The 20,035-nt window shown below is 40.8% G+C and overlaps 1 long non-coding RNA gene across 1 annotated transcript in view; it reads right to left on the reverse strand.

The window, feature by feature from the left end:
- LOC123320769 overlaps positions 1-20,035 on the reverse strand; it is an 80,854-nt gene that overhangs the window by 20,051 nt on the left and 40,768 nt on the right. The window contains exon 3 of the long non-coding RNA XR_006538796.1: positions 9,267-9,342. This is a non-coding gene — a long non-coding RNA (uncharacterized LOC123320769). The remainder of the gene's footprint in view (positions 1-9,266; positions 9,343-20,035) is intronic.

A 20,035-nucleotide genomic window follows, 5' to 3' on the forward strand; every position in this document is an offset into this window, starting at 1 on the left:
GCACAGAGGAGAGATCGCTCGGCCGCGTCGATGTTCATTAGACACTTCTGATCTTTCGATTATTGAGTGGCGACGGTCCCTTTGAGCGGTCTGAGAGATGGCCTCGTAGATCACGGGACTGTTACGGGTTCGATTTGTCGAAAGCGATGGGAGCGCGCGTCTTAATTTCGTTAGGGATTGATTGATCGGCATCGCGATCGTGCACGAGTTTCGAAGTGTGCACGAAAATAAATTTCTACACTGTAGAACTGAGAAATGTTGATGTCGATGAAGAAATTGTGCTCCAGCAACTCAGTGTGTAACTTCCTGTATTTTTCATATGTTTAGTAGCCAGGGATTATGGTAAGAACTGTAACCGGCAGTATAACTATAAACTAAAATCAGGCTTAGCCGCTCTTAAATCTACCCCCCCTGTGGCAGCCATGGAGGCTAGGTTCACCACCTGTATACCTCTGAATTACAGAGGTGACTATGAAGACCCTCTTTGGGGATGACAGGAACGATAGCTGTTTAGGGGCCTGATAGAGGTCTATGGTCTAGTCGGAACTTCAATATTTAGACGACTGCGCACTAATCGCTAGCAGCCCAGAGGATCTACAGATAATGTTGGACCACTAAAAACATATATACGAAGCTTTGGGCCTTATACTCAATATTGACAAAACCAAAATCCTGGTTTGTCCACCAGAAAGCTTTCATACAGGTATCAGCCTGAAGGATGAAACTCTAGAACAAGTCTAGCAGTTCAAATGCTTGGAAAGCATCATAAATACTAGGGCTAACCTGAACGCGGAAATGCACAACAATCAATTCGGCATCACGGGCATTCTGGAAGCTACAGGACAGAGTATTTCGAAATCACGACTTCAATCTGAAGACCAAGACAGCTGTTTACAAGGCAGTGGTCCTCCCAACGCTTATTTACAGAAGCGAAAGCTGGACGCCCTACAGGCGACATATGAAACAGCTTGAACAAACGCAACAACATCAACTAAGACAGATAATGCACATCAGATGGTTCCACAAAGTTTCGAATGCAGAAGTCTTGCAACGCACGAGTTGTACAACAATTAAGACTCAAGTAACGAGGGCCCGACTCAGATGGAGCGGCCACATTCTGAGGATGCAAGACACAAGACTTCCCAGAATAGCTCTGTATGGCGTATTCACAGAGGGAGCTCGGAAACCAGGAGGCCAGTATAAGCAGTTTAAGGATATACTGCACCAATCCCTAAAATCAGTTAACGCCAATCATAACTGAGAACAACTAACGTTAGACAGGTCACAGTGGAGGTCTTCGGTCCACAGTTATAATGGAAACACGAGAAGGGTACAGGGGCGGCCAGATCTGGTTGGTGACTATCCATGCCCAGAGTGAGGAAGGATTTGCAGATCGCGGCTGGGTCTCTTCAGTCACAGGAGAGCACACAGTCGCAAGTAGCCCTAAGAAATTATAGGTTTGATCGCACCGATAGTTTTGTTTTTGGGTCTTTTTGTGGATTTATTCTCGGTAACGGGATACAGCAATGAATGATTGGTCTACTCCAAACAAGCCTGAGGCTCCCACTAGGTTCAGAGAAGGCTCTGTGCTGTTCACAGGGACCAGAGTGGGGATTGTGGGACCCCACTCAACCAGTTCATCCCCTACGTGGTGTAGGTTGTACTATACGATGTTCTTTGTCTGCACACTGGACAATATCTGCAGAGGATGGTCCGGAAAACATATCTATAAAAGCTGTGACAGTTAGGAAACAACGAGTTATGCGTGATCAGGAATCTGGTTATGTTTTGTAAGTTGACTGCTGTCTGGCACCAGTTTTCGAAGCTTTCTGGTGTAGGTCGATGAGACCACAACGAACTTGTATGCCTGTGCAAATCCCTTCCATTGCTGCCTTAGATTGTCCTTTCCCAAACCGAAGAAATAGCCGATGCATATCTGGATGCTGAATTTCAGACATGAGAGCAGTACACAAGGCCTCGTCTAACCTGTGCCTTCTAAAATAGAAGATTTTGATCCTGTCGAGAAACAATTTCTACCTTTACAAATATCCCAGCTCATTATTCCCCCCGACAAACTTAAGAAATGACTCCTAAGAGATCGACTTCCTTGGTTGAATCTCATGATCAAGTCGGGAAGTTACCATTAAAGTTTTGTTAAGAGTTGTTGTTTCGATTCTGATGATAGTAGTTGATTGTTATCATTGCAGAACATTGGCAACGAGACGAGAAGGATGAGAATATCGAAAAATCCGAGCGTTCGGCCTTCGATCGCCTAAGAGATCGACTTCCTTGGTTGAATCTCATGATCAAGTCGGGAAGTTACCATTTAAGTTTCGTTAATAGTTGTTGTTTCGATTCTGATGATAATAGTTGATTGTTATCATTGCAGAGCATTGTCAACGAGACGAGAAGGATGAGAATATCGAAAAATCCGAGCGTTCGGCCTTCGATCGCCTAAGAGATCGACTTCCTTGGTTGAATCTCATGATCAAGTCGGGAAGTTACCATTAAAGTTTTGTTAATAGTTGTTGTTTCGATTCTGATGATAATAGTTGATTGTTATCATTGCAGAGCATTGTCAACGAGACGAGAAGGATGAGAATATCGAAAAATCCGAGCGTTCGGCCTTCGATCGCCTAAGAGATCGACTTCCTTGGTTGAATCTCATGATCAAGTCGGGAAGTTACCATTAAAGTTTTGTTAATAGTTGTTGTTTCGATTCTGATGATAATAGTTGATTGTTATCATTGCAGAGCATTGTCAACGAGACGAGAAGGATGATAATATCGAAAAATCCGAGCGTTCGGCCTTATACAAAATTCGATCGTTATTTTCAAATCGTGTAACGCGACCCATTTGTTAGCCGCCGTCATTCAAAACGGACATCGCGAGAGCGGCTGCACATGTAGATATATCACGTCGTGTTTAATGAGCAGAAGATGAATCCGACCGCAAAAACATGTCTTTCGTCCAAATTACACACCAGTCGCAACAATTCCGATTCTCGGGAGGAATTCGAAACATTGGACCGTTATTTTATTGGCACATCCCGCAACTCGGCGTTGGCGTTATTGGACGACGCCTCGTAGTGCCGACGACGGTACCGTGGAATTTTGCCATTGTCGAAAACCGGGACCAAGATGGGCCCGAGGAAGAAGCACAGCGTATGAATTTTTCGATATTCTCGATGATTGTTGTAGAGGTGGGTCACAACAGTCACTCTGGCCCGAGGACCATTGTGGCTTTCGCAAGTTCTGGTCACAAGACGTCGTTCTGACGTCTTTCGTCAGTTCTATGCAAAACAGTTGCTCTGACCCAAGAAACATCTGGTTGCTTTGGCCCAAGGACCATTCTGACTTTCGAGAATTTTAGTTAGAAAAGACGTTTTGGCTCAAGGACTATTGAGGTTTTGGCATGTCCCACATTTTCTTAGAAGATGGGTAATTGCATCAGGCCTTTTTTCTAGCAGAACAAGAGTGAAGAAGAAAAATCAGCAGTTTCGCCTTCATGTGAGAGTTTGCGACCGTTTTAATTATCTACGCAAGTTCAATTTAAATACAGAACAATGGGACAAGGAAGAGAAAGATTTTTAATATACCACTTGAAGGTCTGCAGGTCTCTGCAGGTCAAAGCAGTGTCCTGCAGCAGAAAAGTGTCCTGTTGTTGGGCGTTCCCCATGTCTGGATGTGGAAGGTATAAGATTGTGGTACTTGGGAGCTTGACTGGGGGGAATCGTCTGTTTGGCAGATTCTTCTGACAGGTTTCTCAAGGTGAGGCTTAATAAGAGTAAGCTCCAAAAAACATTGGCCATGCAAGGCATTTATAGAAACATGAGAGCTGGGTTGGACAAACAGCACAACTGCGTTTTGATTAATTGCAGCCTTGTTTATGGATAATACTGCCATGTTCACCAAGTGCTGACGCCATTTCTCGTCTCTTGTTGTTCAGGTCGCGAATGGAGACCTTATTGTCCAAAAATAACTTGTTGGCACGTCTGGTAGAGCAGCCACTAGCTCACTGAGATCGTTAGACTCCCAAATCGCTTTCGCAGAGCTCGAGATATTCAGGGCCGATCCATTTGTTGGATTTTTACTCGATAGGTAGCTGGAAACTCCGATAAAAACAAGAATAATCATGCTGCAAGTTTCCTTTTCTATGCTGGACTAACGAAAAAAAACTTTTATCGGTTCCAAAAAAACCACAGAGGAGAACAGATGAAGAACCAGAAGAAATACTGTAAGATACCTTCTGGCAGTCAAAGAGTTGAATAAGTTTCTGGATGCAACTATTGCTGGAAAGACGAAGATATAAACAGTCACCACATTCCTCCCCGTAGAAGCTCGTCAGGTTCACGAATGACATCACCTTGCATTTGACGATATTTATCAGTGATACAACTTTGACCTCTATCGAATCTGACTTCCATAGGTGCCAGCAAATCCATTCCTTGACCTTGGACGAAGATTTCGAGAAGATAAATGAATGAGGCCAAGAGAATCTGTTGCCACTTAGGCTTCGAAGACCAAACAACAACTATTCCTTGAAAAATCAATTATTGACTTCTGATTTGATGGTGGAGGTTCTTGTGCTTCATCCAATGGAGCTTATGCATCTTTTCGGTGTGACTGTCAATTCTTCGGTCTGTTGGAGAAGATCTGCAAGCATTGCAAAGTGTGCTGCAAACGAGCTGGGATATCTGTTCAAGGCTAGGTAATATCAAATCAGATTCTTTCACTTTTCAAGGCCCAGAGCTGATCAGAATTTCCATTTCGCTTCCATATGGCTAGCTCAGCGCCGTAACATTCACTGCACCTCTTGGAATCCATCCAGAGAAGAACGGTTCGACTGACTGAAAGCCCAAGTTTTGCAGCCAGTCTACAATCTTTAGAATGTTGATGTAACGTTTCAGTCCTGTGACTGTTCCTTATATTCTATGACGCCAGCTGCTTCCAGATTCTCACGCAGTACTAGGACTGCATCCACATCCCCATGCTGATCAATAAACTCCAGGAACTTCCAACTTCTGTTCGATGGAAACCCTTCTGTTACTGAAATGAAGAATTGTTGTCGACTTTTCCATCTGATCCATAAATTCAAGGCTCTCGTGGTGAAGGAATCCATCCAGAGAAGAACAGTTCGACTGATTGAAAGTCCAAGTTTTGCAGCCAGTCTACAATCTTTAGAACGTTGATGGAACGTTTCAGTATTGTGACTGTTCCTTATATTTTATGATGCCAGCTACTTCCAGATTCTCAGGCAGTACTAGGACTGCATCCACATCCCCATTCTGATCAATAAACTCCAGGAACTTCGAACTTCTGTTCGATGGAAACCCTCCTTTCACTGAAATGAAGAATTGTTGTCCACTTATATTTTATGATGCCAGCTGCTTCCAGATTCTCACGCAGTACTAGGACTGCATCCACATCCCCATGCTGTTCAATAAACTCCAGGAACTTCGAACTTCTGTTCGATGGAAACTCTTCTTCTACTGAAATGAAGAATTGTTGTCCATTTTTCCAACTGATCCATAAATTGGAGGCTCTCGTGGTGAAGGAATTCATCCAGAGAAGAACAGTTCGACTGATTGAAAGCCCAAGTTTTGCAGTCAGTCTACAATCTTCAGAATGTTGATGGAACGTTTCAGTCTTGTGACTGTTCCTTATATTTTATGATGCCAGCTGCTTCCAGATTCTCACGCAGTACTAGGACTGCATCCACATCCCCATGCAGTTCAATAAACTCCAGGAACTTCGAACTTCTGTTCGATGGAAACTCTTCTTCTACTGAAATGAAGAATTGTTGTCCATTTTTCCATCTGATCCATAAATTGGAGGCTCTCGTGGTGATGGAATCCATCCAGAGAAGAACAGTTCGACTGATTGAAAGCCCAAGTTTTGCAGCCAGTCTACAATCTTCAGAATGTTGATGGAACGTTTCAGTCTTGTGACTGTTCCTTATATTTTATGACGCCAGCTGCTTCCAGATTCTCACGCAGTACTAGGACTGCATCCACATCCCCATGCTGATGAATAAACTCCGGGAACTTCGAACTTCTGTTCGATGGAAACCCTTCTTTCACTGAAATGAAGAATTGTTGTCCACTTTTCCATCTGATCCATAAATTGGAGGCTATCGTGGTGAAGGAATCCATCCAGAGAAGAACAGTTCGACTGATTGAAAGCCCAAGTTTTGCAGCCTGTCTACAATCTTTAGAATGTTGATGGAACGTTTCAGTCTTGTGACTGTTCCTTATATTCTATGACGCCAGCTGCTTCCAGATTCTCACGCAGTACTAGGACTGCATCCACATCCCCATGCTGATCAATAAACTCCAGGAACTTCAAACTTCTGTTCGATGGAAACCCTTATTTTACTGAAATGAAGAATTGTTGTCCACTTTTCCAACTGATCCATAAATTGGAGGCTCTCGTGGTGAAGGAATCCATTCACAGAAGAACAGTTCGACTGATTGAAAGCCCAAGTTTTGCAGCCAGTCTACAATCTTCAAAATGTTGATGGAACGTTTCAGTCTTGTGACTGTTCCTTATATTCTATGACGCCAGCTGCTTCCAGATTCTCACGCAGTACTAGGACTGCATCCACATCGCCATGCTGATCAATAAACTCCAGGAACTTCGAACTTCTGTTCCATGGAAACCCTTCTTTCACTGAAATGAAGAATTGTTGTTCACTTTCTCATCTGATCCATAAATTGGAGGCTCTCGTGGTGAAGGAATCCATCCAGAGAAGAACAGTTCGACTGATTGAAAGCCCAAGTTTTGCAGCCAGTCTACAATCTTTAGACTGTTGATGGAACGTTTCAGTCTTGTGACTGTTCCTTATATTTTATGACGCCAGCTGCTTCCAGATTCTCACGCAGTACCAGGACTGCATCCACATCCCCGTGCTGATCAATAAACTCCAGGAACTTCGAACTTCTGTTTGATGGAAACCCTTCTTTTACTGAAATGAAGAATTGTTGTTCACTTTCTCATCTGATCCATAAATTGGAGGCTCTCGTGGTGAAGGAATCCATCCAGAGAAGAACAGTTCGACTGATTGAAAGCCCAAGTTTTGCAGCCAGTCTACAATCTTTAGACTGTTGATGGAACGTTTCAGTCTTGTGACTGTTCCTTATATTTTATGACGCCAGCTGCTTCCAGATTCTCACGCAGTACCAGGACTGCATCCACATCCCCGTGCTGATCAATAAACTCCAGGAACTTCGAACTTCTGTTTGATGGAAACCCTTCTTTTACTGAAATGAAGAATTGTTGTTCACTTTCTCATCTGATCCATAAATTGGAGGCTCTCGTGGTGAAGGAATCCATCCAGAGAAGAACAGTTCGACTGATTGAAAGCCCAAGTTTTGCAGCCAGTCTACAATCTTTAGAATGTTGATGGCACGTTTCAGTCTTGTGACTGTTCCTTATATTTTATGACGCCAGCTGCTTCCAGATTCTCACGCAGTACCAGGACTGCATCCACATCCCCATGCTGATCAATAAACTCCAGGAACTTCGAACTTCTGTTTGATGGAAACCCTTCTTTTACTGAAATGAAGAATTGTTGTCCACTTTTCCATCTGATCCATAAATTGGAGGCTCTAGTGGTGAAGGAATCCATCCAGAGAAGAACAGTTCGACTGATTGAAAGCCCAAGTTTTGCAGCCAGTCTACAATCTTCAGAATGTTGATGGAACGTTTCAGTCTTGTGACTGTTCCTTATATTTTATGATGCCAGCTGCTTCCAGATTCTCACGCAGTACCAGGACTGCATCCACATCCCCATGCTGATCAATAAACTCTAGGAACTTCGAACTTCTGTTCGATGGAAACCCTTCTTTCACTGAAATGAAGAATTGTTGTCCCTTTTTCCATCTGATACATAAATTGGAGGCTCTCGTGGCGAAGGATCAAGGTCACGACCTCCTTCTCCGGAATCAGGTACCCATTGTTCATATTTTCATTGGCACCTCGTACACGACGCTCGCGGTGGGTGTTATTGGACCTCGGACGGTCAGCAACGACTTCCTGAACAGGCGCTCATAGTCGTTTCGAAAGTTATTATCTCCGACCGTGCGACGTTCGAAATGTTTTGAATGATCCAGGAATATGTATCCTTTATTAATGTATACGTTGTAGGTAAAGTCAGTATGTTATTGTCTTCGATAATAGCTTTCGGAGACGTTTGCCAAGAATCCGCTCTATGTATTGCACCCAGGAGCACGTAAATAAAGTGGGAGTTTGAACGGGTCCGATCAATGGCGTAGGAGTGGAAGATTGATGTTTTTTCACGCGAAGTTTACTTTCCAATTAAAATCGGAATTTTGGACGGAATTGACGAAAAGGTATTATTCCTGTTACTTGAGAATAAGAGAAGACGTCAAATCAACCTTAGCAACAAATACACCCCTGAGTCCCCTCATCATCAACCCTAAAATCCTGTCGAATATTGGCTGACACGAATGAAGCTCAGTTAACTTGTCAAAGCGACAAGCATCCACCAAATTTTTGATATAAAAATTCATTTATTTCGTTGAAAAATCACATAATGAAACTCCTTTCAACTTAAGGAATCGTGCTTCAACAAGGGATTCACTTTTTGGCCTTATTGCTTAGAAACGGTTAGGTGAAGATTTTTGTATATCGATTGAAATTTTTTCTGGGAGGATTCTGCATCTCTTCACAAACTTTTTAGGGTTTTCACTCCCAATCTCTGAAACAAAATCAATTAAAATGAAATCATTGATTTGCTCCTGCGTAAATTCTTGCACTAATTTGTCAAAATTAAATGAATCAACGTTTCTATGCAGTCTCTGTTTCTGTGTGTTGACAATTAATGTCAAACAAAAGCCACAATTCAGAAGATTTTCAAAAATAGATTTTTCGTCTGATGAAGGAGTCTGATACTCCGAAACGTTACAACTTAGAATTATAATTTCAACGTTATTTATTTTGAGTTCATTGTCAGGCAACAATTTTTTTCTAGTTAATTTGCTCTTGACAAATTAGTGCAAGAATTTAAGCAGGAGCAAATCGTTGATTTCATTTTTAATTGATTTTGTTTCAGAGATTGGGAGTGAAAACCCTAAAAAGTTTATGAAGAAGATTTTTGTACTTTTCTAGCTCACCAAGGTTTGCTAGAGATAAGCAACAAACAAAAACATTTTCCTATCTTTTCACCATTGTTCCTTCTGTTTCAGGGTAAGAAAACCAATAATAATGCAAGCCTTTCCTCAAATAATTTTCAAAAAAACTCACCTTAAATTCCAGTTCTTCACGGAGCTGTCAGCAGAGAAAGCCATCTGCATGATGTAGTGGTGTATCAACGTTGACCCTGAAAATTTGTGTTTTCTTTCAAAAATACAATGAGAGATGTGAAAAAACGAATATCTAACATTTAAATGCAGCAGAAACATCGAACATAATTTCTTTGGATGCGTAATGGGAAAAGAATCTATTGAAAAGATAAAATAGTTGAAACCTCAATCTAACCAACATTTGGGTAGCTATTCACATCTTTTTCGAAGATACTTCAAACAGCCTCAAAAACCAAGCTTGTAAAACTATGTCAAAGCCTGTTACCTTAATCTCAGCAAAAAGTAGAAATGATTTTTAATGCTTAGTTGTGGAAACTCTTGGAGAAATTATGTATGGAGAGTCGCCAAAAATTTTTTTCATATGAATTATCGTTATGGGTACAAATTTTTCCCAGCGCTAAAATAAAAACAATGAGTTGTAATTATTCCCATAATTCTTCGATTATTTTCGGTATTACTCACAGCTTCGAATTTTCTCACTGCGCAGAAAGTGTAATAAAAAATTTCAATTAAAACTTCAATCCGTTCCTAGGCAGATGAACGAAGTCAAATTCACTAATGTCGTTTTCCGATCGATCTCAACAATGAGCCATGCCCACTTTATCGAATCGAATCCGGTTATCTTATCATTTACTTCCTCCCAACTTGTAAACAACTCCCAGGTGCGTATTTTGAACATCTTTCTAGGCGAACATCGAATTGTTATCGTGAAAAAAATTATGCGGGAAAATTCGTAGCAGGATTTTCTGGGCCATTCGTATCATTTTGGCAAAATCTATCCAACGTTTCGACTGACTTTCGCCAGGAATCTTCAGAGACTTTTTTCCGAATGATCTATTATTTTGAAAAATTCTGTGAGATTCGGTTCGGGAAAATTAATCGGTTAACACTCCAGTACTCGCGCGGGGTACTTCAATACCCCAGGCTCCACGTATTGCTTATGTATCTATCGGACGCGCGAGTACTGGAGTGTTAACACGCGAATTCGGGAAACGAAATAGACGATAGAAAGATGTCAAAGGATGGGCTCGATGTATTGTTGCATCATCGATCGAATATATGGTGTAGTCTTCCACCATCGATCTATAAACATTCCGAAATGTAGGGAAGTTGTGAGTTTTAAACTTCAACTCGGTAAACGATTCGGTTCGGGAAAATTAATCGGTTAACACGCGAATTCGGGAAACGAAATAGACGATCGAAAGATGTCAAAGGGTAGGCTCGATGTATTGTTGCATCATCGATCGAATGAATGCTGTAGTCTTCCACCATCGATCTATAAACATTCCGAAATGAAGGAAAGTTGTGTGTTTGAACTCCAACTCGGTAAACGATTCGGTTCGTGATACTTGATCGGTTAACACGCGAATTCGGGAAACGAAATAGACGATAGAAAGATGTCAAAGTGTGGGCTCGATGTATTGTTGCATCGTCGATCGAATAACTGGTGTAGTCTTCCACCATCGATCGATAAACATTTTGAAATTTGGGGAAATTGTGCGTTTTGAACTCCAACTCGGTTAACGAATCGGTTCGGGAAAATTAATCGGTTAATACGCGAATTCGGGAAACGAGACAGACAATAGGTCCTTTCGTTTGCATAAAAAGTGTAGCACTTTTCTACACTCGATTTTAGTATTCATTTGCTGATTGGATTTACGCCAGTGTAGAGCAGGTGTAGTTTATCTACATCTCCTTTTGACTATGTGTAGATAAACTACACTTCCTCTACACTGGTGTAAATCAATTCGAGTGTAGATAAGTGCTACACTTTTTATGCAAACGAAAGGACCTATTAGAAACATGTCAAAGGGTGGGCTTGATGCATTTTTGCATCATCGATCGATAAGCGTATTCGTTCGGGAAAATTGATCGGTTAATACGCGAATTCGGGAAACGAGACAGACAATAAAAACATGTCAAAGAGTGGGCCGCGTAACTCCGCCTCTGGTAATGTTGATGCGAGTAGCATTAATTTCCAGTGCCGGTCCCAAGCCCGGATAAAGGAGGAGGGTGCGGCTACGAAATTCAAAATTTCAGAAACGAACCAAAAACGAACCTAGGCTGGACCTGTCACTTGGGATGAAAACACGCAACTCGCTGAGACAAGGACGAGTACAATACACGATAGAGGTGAGTGAACAAGGAGTTAAACTTAATACATATGTGAAAATAAACTGAGTAGTAGAGAATTTTTTGGTTTTATAAATATTATATATTGTTTTTATTGTGACAGTCAGGATAATTATAAAATTATTTTTTAAAGGTTACGTCCGCGTGCAATATCTTCTTAAAAGCTTGATTGCGTCACTGGCAATTTCAATAAAACAAATTTGCATTCGACCGGCAGTAATAAATAAATTATAAAATAAAACAGTTAAAAATCATAAAATATATATCTTTGCTAGTTGGGAACTCAAAACTACGCCACTGGTCGCGGATATCATCCCATTCTTCAGCTCCAACTGATATGTCGTTGGGACGCGAGGTCGGGACTTCAATTTCCAAGTGTCACCTTTATAAATACCTTCAGCACTTTTTCGTCTCCCATCTATGTTCCGTCCCGTCTATGTTCTCGACACGCCAGGCGACATTTTTTATGCGCTTCCTTGACGTTCTTGATCTCCGTTCCTCGACTTTCGCTCGCGAATATTCGATCTCGACAAGAAAAAACAACTGAAATTCGATAGCCACACGTCAAAATGACTTCTGACGTTTCGGGAAATGGCCGAAATGAACTAGTTATTTGTGCAACCAGTTGCGAGGAGCTCAATTCTTCGTATTTCACTTGAACGTATAAGGTAGAAATGAAATACAACTCATCGGGCAATGGTATAATTAGACGTCTTTGTTTCATCCGAATTCCATACATTTCGAAAGTCATCCGCACGGTGACGTCACCGTCGCGCGTCTATTTTCGTTCGATTGAATATTCGACTGCGGGGGCGAAAATATCCAAACATTTAATAAACTACAACATATTCGGCCGATCGTAAAGGATCCACTGCTGTTCGAAACCGTGGCCGAAACAACGGCTCTAGGACTTTGAGTCTGTCTTTGACAGCTCTCAGGGACCAGAGAATTCGTAACTAGCAATCGTTGTCTTATGTAGGTTAGGTTAGGTTAACGTCAGTTTGACGGAAGACAAGTTAACTTCGATCACAGAACACGATCGGTGTGATGGCCATGTTGATTCGGGTAATACGAGGATATATTGATATCTAGTTAGCCTAGACCAGTTCCATGCATAAAAAATAATATTGCGTTACCATAGCAACGAACAGTAACTCATTAGAAGTGTCAGTGTGAAGTTTGAGGTCAAAAATAATAAACCAGAGTTACGCAATAAAATAAAAGGAAGAAGATGTCCACCGAAATTGTGAAAACCGAAAAATTGGCGTATAAAGCCATCATCAAGTACCTGTATTTAAAAGGGTTAAGAGGTAAGCAGATTTACGAAGATATGCTTGATACCCTTGGTGATCAATGTCCTTCGTATGCGACCGTGAAAAGTTGGACTGTAAGCGTCAAAAGAGGTAAATTTTCCATTGAAGATGATGACCGATCGGGAAGGCCAGTTTTTGTGTCAGTCCCCGAAAATATCGATGCAGTTCATGACATGATTTTATCAGACCGTCGAATTAGGCTTAAGCAGATATCTGAAGCACTGAATATTTCATACGATCGCGTTCATCATATAGTTCACGTCAAATTGGACATGATAAAAATTGCTGCGAAATGGATCTCCAATTCTCCAAATGTTTGAATGTTGACCAAAAGCGTGCAAGGGTAGAAGCATCACGTTCGATCTGTGCTCGATTTGAAAACGATGTAGACTTCTTAAACCGAATTGTTACTATGGATGATACTCGGGTACATTTCTACGATCCAGGAACGAAGCAACAATCGATGGAATGGCGACACTCTGGTTCTCCAAGACCTAAGAAGTTTCATGTCCAACAATCTGCTGGGAAAGTTCTTGCTTCAGTTTTTTTGGGATTGCCATGAAGTAATCATGATGGATTTTTTGGATAAAAGTAGAACAATAACCGGAGATTACTATTGGACATTACTGACCAGTCTACGGGAAAAATTAAAGTGAAAAGACGCGGAAAGCTGTCCAAGGGTGTTTGCAGGACAATGCCCCTGCACATAAATCTCATGTTGCCATGCAAAAATTCGTGATTTAGGGTTTGAATTACTATAGAACACCCCCCTTATACACCAGATTTGGCTCCATCCGACTATCATTTCTTTCCACCACTGAAAAACAGTTCAAAAGGTAGTGTATTTTCTTCCATCGAGGAGGTAATAAGAGCTGTGGAGGTCTGGTTTGCAGTGCAAAAGGAAACATTTTTTTTGAAAGTTCTAGAGACGTTGCAGGTTCGCTGTAGTAAATGTATCCATTTAAGAGGAGAATATATTGAGTAATGAAATATTTTGATATTGAAATTTTGTTTGGTTTTATAGTAGGCTAAGAATTTTTCAATATATCCCAGTAGTGGAGAGTGAAGTGTTTTTGGCATCAGCAACTACGGATTATATTTCGGGTGAATTATGGTGGTATTCTGCTTTCATCTGTAAGTCAATCTGTAACTTTTCATAAACTCCTGGACGTTTTTAGTGATCTGTAGCTTACAGAAATCCGTAACTTTTTACGATAAGTAGTTCAAACTAAACACCGTGTTGAAGATAGGTACAGGAACATTTCCAGAATTTCATTATTTACGAACCTGTCTGACCGAATGTTCGTACTCTACAGATTTGTAACTTACAGATGAAAAGCAGAATACAACCATTAGCCTGCGAAAGTTCGATTTCCTGTCTAACTTGTATCGAACATACTATCAACCGTACGGCGAATCCCCACGTGCGTGTCGCCTTTAGATATCCGTCCCGTACGTGGGTGCCCGAAAATCGTCGATCTTCGAATCTGAAATTAAGCCAATCTGATTAGCGTGACGGAACCGTTCGGTGGTCCGTCCGATGATATACGGGCCAGTGAGTAATAGAAAATTCGCCCGGTTATAAGCGACACCCCGGGATATTAATTGCCAGACTGCTCGTTTCTAATACGTCCACCGCGTCTATTTTCGGCCGGACAAACGACCATTCGTCGAAATTCGAGCGTTAATAGGTGGGCAGAGATTAGGACGAGGTAAAACATCGAACGGATCGGTTTTGAATCGGCCTAATCTACAAGATGAAAAAAGCAGGATATTTGACCTAGCTGTGCAAGATTATAAGGAACTATCTGAGGAATAGAAACTTTTATGTGAAGATAGATGGAGCAACCTCTCAAACCAGACAATTGGAAGCGGGAGTGCCTCAAGGATCGGTACTTGGACCTCTGCTTTACGTAATATACGTTTATGATATCCCGAAGAATGCTAGAAATATGCTCACCTTGTACGCAGATGACACAAGAATAGCGTTCAGACATCGACGCCCAGAGATCATACACCAGAGACTGCAGAAAGCCATAGATGAATTACTCAAATGGTGCATCAAATGGAAAACCCAAATCAATGGAAGAAAGACTCAAGCAATATTACTGCACAAGAGAAGATTGCGGATGGAAGAAAACCTTGAAGTTGATGGAGAAGAGGTTGAATGGAAAAATGAAGCAACATACCTAGCAGTGAAGCTTGTCAGAGGACTTACATGGAAAAACCTCATCAAATGTGCAGTTGATAAAACAAAAGCCGCAATGAGTAGACTTTATCCACTCATAGGCAGAAGAAGTCATATGAATAAGAACATCAAGTTGACGATGATTAAAACTATTGCGCGTCCACAACTCACATATGGATCGGCGGCATGGGGCTTCGCAGCCAAGACCCACATCAAGAGAATACAGGCCACTGAGAATAAACTCCTTAGAATGGCGATGGACGTACCCTGGTTTGTTAGGAACAAACAAATCTACAAGGACTTGGAATGGGAACTAGTTACAGAATTTATGAAGAGAAAGGCGGAAAGGATATTCGACAAAGCCAAACAACATCCAAATGAGGAACTACGAAGATTAGTCGACTACGATCCAACGGAAGAAGCTAGAAGGTCAAAAACCTACCACCGAAGACCGAGAGATCAGTTAAGGATTTAAATGTAACCAAAGAAGAGCTTAACCTATAAAAGCTATAGGCAGCATACAACTATCAACACGACTATGATCGTGTGAGAGTCCAGAAACCATAAGAGTCAACTGGTTAATAGGCAAAATGCCCGGAACCTATGAAGAAGCAGTTAAGGGTTTTTAGTGGGTCTCGAGCTCAAGAGAGCGAGAATCCCCACACTGTTCCCCCTCAGGAGAGGGTGTGTTCGTCTGTCTTGCAGATTTTCCCCCTGCTACACAAAAAAAAAATTTGAATCGGCAACGACATGGGTTATTAAATAAACAAGCACCACACTCGAATGGAAGTATACTACTACCTAGAAATCATCAACACAACGCCAAAAGATCCTCAAACACCTCCGAGATACCGCCGTATCTTCCGGATGATGATTCACCTATCCTCAGAGTTTCCCACATGCAAAGCGCCGATCTAATTGCCGGTGCTTAAAATTCCTCAGACCATTGTTGCCAAAAATTCATTTGTGTATCGCTGATGGCGAAATAATTCGTTGATTCGCCTCACACAAGTGGGCCCTGATGAAAATTACGCTCATCAGATCCGCACACCTTCCAAGTTCCATACCTCCGGACCATATAATCAGATTTAATTTAATTTCCCGTCGTTAGGATTTTCTCAGCGTCAAAAGGAAAACTCCCGGACGGACGAGGGGCGTGATCATATGCGGAAAGGTACCTACATATATATGTATACATATAAATATGCGAAACAATGTAATTAGATAAAACTGCACGACGGCCGTGTATATGTCCGTTCATGCTGGTGAAATGAAAATAGATTTCAAAATAGAATTGAGCGAGGGAAGAGCAAGAATTCGTGTTCTCTTTGCTCTCGGCAGGCACATGTGCAAATTACCATGTCTGTGGTTCAAGTTGGTACAGTCATTAGATTGGACATTGCTAATTGCGGGACGTAGGCGGCCGAGCTTGTGCAGCGTAACGACGACGTATTGTTAGGAGTTTTTGGACGGCGGCATTTTTTTTCTTCGTATTCGGATCTGTTTCCCCCCTTCTGATTTTGGTTAGGAGGTATGGGGAGGAAATTTGTTGCGTGATAATAGAGGCACGTTTTTGATAACCAGGTCAGATACAATCTCAGGTCGAGATTCGACTGAAGAAACCTATCGACAGTCAGGAGGGAATTGGGAATTCTGACTGAGTATATCCCGCCTACGATAGCATTGTATTGCCACACTGAAATATTGTCTTTCGAACGCATATTTCCGACTTGATATAGAACTCAAAATTCTGGATAATAAGTACGAATTCTGAGGTACAAGTCGGAATTCTGAGATAAAAGTCGGAATTCTGAGATACAAGTCGTAATTCTGAGATACAAGTCGGAATTCTGAGATACAAGTCAGAATTCTGTGTTGCAAGTGGAAATTCTGAGTTGCAAGTAGGAATTCTGAGATAAAAGTCAGGATTCTGAGTTACAAATAGGAATTCTGAGATACAAGAAGGAAAGAAGTCCTATCTCAGAAGAGATACAAGGCAGAATTTTTGCTTGTTAGTCGAAATCCTGAAATACAAGTCAGAATTCTTAGTTACAAGTGGGAATTCCGAGTTGCTAGTAAGAATTCTGAGTTACAAATGGAAATTCTGGCTTGTAAGTCATAATTCTGTTTTGTAAGTCATAATTCTGGCTTGTAAGTCGGAATTCTGAGATACAAGTCAGAATTCTGAGATGCAAGTGGAAATTCTGAGTTGCAAGTAGGAATTCTGAGATAAAAGTCAGGATTCTGAGTTACAAATAGGAATTCTGAGATACAAGTAGGAAAGAAGTCCTATCTCAGAAGAGATACAAGGCAGAATTTTTGTTTGTTAGTCGGAATCCTGAAATACAAGTAAGAATTCTTAGTTACAAGTGGAAATTCTGGCTTGTAAGTCATAATTCTGGCTTGTAAGTCATAATTCTGGCTTGTAAGTCATAATTCTGGTTCGTAAGTCGGAATTCTGAGAATCAAGTCAGAATTCTGAGTTACAAGTGGAAATTCTGAGTTGCAAGTAGGAATTCTGAGATAAAAGTCAGGATTCTGAGTTACAAATAGGAATTCTGAGATACAAGAAGGAAAGAAGTCCTATCTCAGAAGAGATACAAGGCAGAATTTTTGCTTGTTAGTCGAAATCCAGAAATACAAGTCAGAATTCTTAGTTACAAGTGGGAATTCCGAGTTGCTAGTAGGAATTCTGAGTTACAAGTGGAAATTCTGGCTTGTAAGTCATAATTCTGTTTTGTAAGTCATAATTCTGGCTTGTAAGTCGGAATTCTGAGATACAAGTCAGAATTCTGAGATGAAAGTGGAAATTCTGAGTTGCAAGTAGGAATTCTGAGATAAAAGTCAGGATTCTGAGTTACAAATAGGAATTCTGAGATACGAGTAGGAAAGAAGTCCTATCTCAGAAGAGATACAAGGCAGAATTTTTGCTTGTTAGTCGGAATCCTGAAATACAAGTAAGAATTCTTAGTTACAAGTGGAAATTCTGGCTTGTAAGTCATAATTCTGGCTTGTAAGTCATAATTCTGGCTTGTAAGTCATAATTCTGGCTCGTAAGTCGGAATTCTGAGAATCAAGTCAGAATTCTGAGTTACAAGTGGAAATTCTGAGTTGCAAGTAGGAATTCTGGGATAAAAGTCAGGATTCTAAGTTACAAATAGGAATTCTGAGATACAAGTAGGAAAGAATTCCTATCTCAAAAGAGATACAAGGCAGAATTTTTGTTTGTTAGTCGGAATCCTGAAATACAAGTCAGAATTCTTAGTTACAAGTGGGAATTCCGAGTTGCTAGTAGGAATTCTGAGTTACAAGTGGAAATTCTGGCTTGTAAGTCATAATTCTGGCTTGTATGTTGGAATTCTGAGATACAAGTCAGAATTCTTAGTTACAAAAGGGAATTCTGAGTTTCAAGTAGGAATTCTGAGATGAAAGTCAGAATTCTGAGTTACAAATAGGAATTCTGAGATACAAGTGGGAATTCTGGCTTGTAAGTCATAATTCTGGCTTGTAAGTAGGAATTCTGAGATACAAGTCAGAATTCTGAGTTACAAGTGGGAATTCTGAGTTGCAAGTAGAAATTCTGAGATAAAAGTTAGAATTCTGAGTTACAAATAGGAATTCTGAAATACAAGTAGGAGAGAATTCCTATCTCAGAAGAGATACAAGGCAGAATTTTTGCTTGTTAGTCGGAATCCTGAAATACAAGTCAGAATTCTTAGGTGCAAGTGGAAATTCTGAGTTGCTAGTAGGAATTCTGAGTTACAAGTGGAAATTCTGGCTTGTAAGTCATAATTCTGGCTTGTAAGTCATAATTCTGGATTGTAAGTGATAATTCTGGCTTGTAAGTCATAATACTGGCTTGTAAGTCATAATTCTGGCTTGTAAGTCGGAATTCTGAGAGACAAGTCAGAATTCTGAGTTAGATGTGGAAATTCTGAGTTACAAGTAGGAATTCTGAGATACAAGTAGGAAAGAATTCCTATCTCAGAAGAGATACAAGGCAGAATTTTTGTTTGTTAGTCGGAATCCTGGAATACAAGTCAGAATTCTTAGTTACAAGTGGGAATTCTGAGTTGCTAGTAGGAATTCTGAGTTACAAGTGGAAATTCTGGCTCTTGAGTCATAATTCTGGCTTGTAAGTTATAATTCTGGCTTGTAAGTAGGAATTCTGAGATACAAGTCAGAATTCTGAGTTACAAGTGGGAATTCTGAGTTGCAAGTAGAAATTCTGAGATAAAAGTTAGAATTCTGAGTTACAAATAGGAATTCTGAAATACAAGTAGGAGAGAATTCCTATCTCAGAAGAGATACAAGGCAGAATTTTTGCTTGTTAGTCGGAATCCTGAAATACAAGTCAGAATTCTTAGGTGCAAGTGGAAATTCTGAGTTGCTAGTAGGAATTCTGAGTTACAAGTGGAAATTCTGGCTTGTAAGTCATAATTCTGGCTTGTAAGTCATAATTCTGGATTGTAAGTGATAATTCTGGCTTGTAAGTCATAATACTGGCTTGTAAGTCATAATTCTGGCTTGTAAGTCGGAATTCTGAGAGACAAGTCAGAATTCTGAGTTAGATGTGGAAATTCTGAGTTACAAGTAGGAATTCTGAGATACAAGTAGGAAAGAATTCCTATCTCAGAAGAGATACAAGGCAGAATTTTTGTTTGTTAGTCGGAATCCTGGAATACAAGTCAGAATTCTTAGTTACAAGTGGGAATTCTGAGTTGCTAGTAGGAATTCTGAGTTACAAGTGGAAATTCTGGCTCTTGAGTCATAATTCTGGCTTGTAAGTTATAATTCTGGCTTGTAAGTCGGAATTCTGAGATACAAGTCAGAATTTTGAGTTACAAATGGCAATTCTGAGATACAAGAAGGAAAAAAGTCCTATCTCAGAAGAGATACAAGGCATAATTTTTACTTGTTAGTCGGAATCCTGAGATACGAGTCAGAATTCTGAGCTACAAGTAGGAATTCTGAGAAAACTAAGGGTGGAAAAAGCTACTCGATAAAGTCAAAACCGCGTAGGGTTGATCGCAGAGATCCACGTTCCACGCTGACGTGGCGCAGTCCCATATCGGC

The sequence above is a fragment of the Coccinella septempunctata genome, chromosome 9, assembly GCF_907165205.1.
Source record: "Coccinella septempunctata chromosome 9, icCocSept1.1, whole genome shotgun sequence".
In the NCBI taxonomy this organism is placed as follows: Eukaryota; Metazoa; Arthropoda; class Insecta; order Coleoptera; family Coccinellidae; genus Coccinella; species Coccinella septempunctata.